We start from the raw sequence: 4,033 nt of genomic DNA, 5'->3' as shown, positions 1-4,033 counted from the left end.
TATGTCTTATGCTTTGTTGCTTCTCCTGGCAATTCCACCTTTCCTAGAGGGACCCCTTTTCGTTTGAAAAAATTTTCCCGCCAAAAAAGATAGTATATATCAGCTATACCCCCCTTTTATAGTACCTCTGGATGTGCTCGAGGCAGAGTTGTGGTTATAAATGAAGTCATTTGTTTTTAAAGTCCTCAATTTATAGGCTACACTAGAGAACTCTAGTGTACAAATTGTATACTATATTATGCTGAGTGTATGGTATTTTGTACTAAGTTCTTGATTGTAAATTGTTAGATTTCATTACAACTGCTACACTAGAGAGCTCTGGTGTAGCAGTTGTAATGAACTCTAACAATTTACAATCAAGAACTTAGTACAAAATACCACTCAGCATAATATAGTATACAATTTGTACACTAGAGTTCTCTAGTGTAGCCTATAAATTGAGGACTTTAAAAACAAATGACTTCATTTAAAACCACAACTCTGCCTCAAGCACATCCAGTATAAAAGGCGGGGATAGCTGATATATACTATCTTTTTTGGCGGGAAAATTAAAAAATTTTTAGAGGGGGTGTTCTAGGGTCTTACATTCTAGTCCACAAATAAATGCACTCTTTACAATAATCACAATTTATTCATTAAACATATACAACTTACAGAGATAGAATACTTTCACTATAACTTTTTCTCATTCTTGTTTATATCTACTGTTCATACATTGCACTCAGAGAAAAGTTAAAAACATCTTTGATGAACTGAAGTAGTCTTCAGTGGAGAGACAGCATTGTCAACACTTCAAGCTGAATTCTGCTTACAGAACTGCAGTCTTCCAAGTTTGGTTCCAGTGGTGGCAGCAGCAAATCTGCAATGAGTACAGAAACTGGTCAGAAATTCTCCATTCATTTCATACAGTGCAAAAATAGATACAGCAAAATCACAGAATTGATCACTTGAGGATGAATTTTACAGAGAAAATGGAATTTACTTCACTACCATCTTTGTACAACAAATTTCACTTCTGCTCCCAGAACTTAAACTGTATTTCCAGGACACATACATATTACTGCCCTTCAAGTGGTTATGTTGCAGGTCATCAAAGGAAATCGACAAACATTTTCAGGCCAGTTTTGTCACACTTAATTTCTAACCTACACGACATATTTCATTGAGGTAAATGTTAATTGACAAAGGCTGAATGTATCCAACATGACGAGTTTGAGCAGTGATATCTAGCAATACACAGGAGGGAGAATTTGAGGCAGAAATTGACATCACACACAGTCAAGGCAATGTAACTCAAGAATGCAAAGTGATAGAATGTTTGCAGTGGTATCAAATGATTTGTAACAAACCAGGCTACAATCTCAATTAGCAACAATCAGCAGTCAAGTTAAATTGGAAAAATTCGTGAGTGAAGAGGAAATTCAAAATGTCGAGACTTATGCAGCATAAATGAGAGCAGGTATATAAACAAGTTACATTACATTCAAAATCCCATCCCAAGAGACATTCACACATAAATCTTGCAACTGTCTCTCCAATATAGCCTACCCTGATTTTTTACGTTAGTGACTTATTCCATTCATTGTTGCTGCCTTGATATGTTCATTTAGCCATAATGGTACACAAGGAGATTTTACTGATCACCATAAAAACTTGGCAAGTTCCTGCAGTATTTTGCAGGAAAGATCATTTGGATAAATATGTTGGTTAAATTACAAAGCTTTCTTATCAGGAGTATTCAGTCCCAGAAACACTGTACAGGCTATTCCATATGAAATCAATCTGTAAAAAACCTCGCATTTTTTATACTCTAATTTTTTCCCTATTTATAGAAGGTGCTGAGGGGAGTGCATTTGCAAAAATATACTATCGAAAGTCAAACGGTTTTCATATTGAGCAACAAATTTAGCATATTTTAGGAAAACAAGCCTCTTTCAGCGCTCAGAACTCTGGAACCATTTACTGCAGAACATTGAACAAGAGCTCATTTTGAAGCTGACATTTGGTAGGTTATGATAAGAAGTAATCCTTAATTTTATTGTGTACAGAGAGACAGATAATCTGATTTTACTTACTTTTAGGCTTTTTGCCCATTTGTAAAAATGTAAAAAAATATTGAGAAAAAAACCTTGCATTATTAAGAGGGATTCGGAATTGTTTGCTTAGTGGCTCGGCAATACATTTCGAGGGTATTAAATAGATTATTTTCACACACCTGGACTTGAACGCGCAGTACCGCACACACTGGCCAAGAGCTGAAGATAAGCGAGCGTTGGGCATCATTTTACTCCTGTGTTTATGAAAACTTGTGATAAAGCTAGCACAGCTATGTGCTTCTAGATAAAACATCACGTGTTTGTCACCTGGGCTATCTCCCACCTCACAGTCAGCTGGTTAGTTCACATGCTTACTATTTATTTTCTTTATTTGATATTTTCAATACTTTCTTATCAACATACCATCAGTAAAAAAATATGTGTTTATTTGTACTTTCAATGCTGAATCTAACCATATATTTTAAAAATATTTTTTTCGTTGCCAAAGGCATCTTAATGAAGAAAAATCTAAATTTCTCCATTTCCATAAAAAGTAAGAAAAACTGTTTACATGTCAATATAAACTTTAACTTCTCAGCATCTAAATAAACCATGATTTTGATCATTGGGTGAAAGGGTTTCGGAGCCACAACAGTTTAAAGTTGCTAATTTTATGAAAATACGATAAATTTAAATATTATTAATTTAAACACTATTAAGTTCTGATGCCTCAAACTTTGCACAAAGCATTGTATCACAGTTGTCAACAGACAGAAAAAGTTTCATTGTATTTAAAAATTGCAAGGTCAATTTTCTCTATATTTCGGTCGATTTGAGATGGAATAGCCCATACGGTACATTATACACATATTCAATGTGAAATAAATTCTCAATTATTTTTTAATACAAAACACAATTTAGCAAGACTGTATCAGTATCAGCTATGTTCAGCTTGCAGGCATGTTATACGTTCTGGTTAACTTAAAGTTTGTCAAACATGCTAAGATAAAAAAATTAGAGGTTGACTAGATGCCTGTAATGCTGATGTTGTAGAACCTTCCTAACCAACAATCAAAGCAGAAATGAATCTGTTTATTGCAGTATTGTAGGATGGTCTCTCTTGCTGAAATGTCTACACAACCTCTCAGATAATGCAGGAGAGAGAAGAGACCAGAAGTTGGCATATTTTACAGGATTTTTACTTCAAATTGTCAGGCTATAGTGATGATTTTTCAACGATTACATATGGCTAGAATGGTACTTTTTTTTTTGCAATCATTGCTTCAAGTCACATAGGTGGAATGTTTGTTGAAATAAGATTTCTAGTCAATATACACTAGTAACAGACTTCAGTTTTCCCTCTCAGTGGAACACTGTGCATTTCTGATGTCATGTATTTTATTATCTCATACAAAGTATGAAGAGTAAATATTGTGACACTGGGAAAAAACATTTCAGATGCATAGTATTACATAGAACTATGAGGGGATGTGATCACCTGTCAACAAGCACTAGGTCATTAAAAAGTACACATGGGATTTCAGACCAGAAGAATATGTATATTTATATTACATACTTATGGCTTTTAAGAAACCCGCAGGTTCATTGCCACCCTCACATAAGCCCGTCATCAGTCACTATCCTGAGCAAAATTAATCCAGTCTCTATCATCATATCCCAGCTCCCTCAAATCCATTTTAATATTATCCTCCCATCTACATCTGGCCTCCCCAAAGGTCTATTTCCCTCCGGTCTCCCAACTAACACGCTATATGAATTTCTGGATTCGCCCATACATGCTACATGCCCTGCCCACCTCAAACATCTGGATTTAATGTTCCTAATTATGTCAGCTGAAGAATACAATGCGTGCAGTTCTGCATTGTGTAACTTTCTCCATTCTCCTGTAACTTCATCCCTCTTAGCCCCAAATATTTTCCTAAGAACCTTATTCTCAAACACCCTTAATCTGTTCCTCTCTCAAAGTGAAAGTCCAA

The sequence above is a fragment of the Periplaneta americana genome, chromosome 2, assembly GCF_040183065.1.
Source record: "Periplaneta americana isolate PAMFEO1 chromosome 2, P.americana_PAMFEO1_priV1, whole genome shotgun sequence".
Taxonomy (NCBI): Eukaryota; Metazoa; Arthropoda; class Insecta; order Blattodea; family Blattidae; genus Periplaneta; species Periplaneta americana.
The sequence above is the reverse complement of the archived record's forward strand: the minus strand, read 5'-3'. Positions refer to the sequence as shown.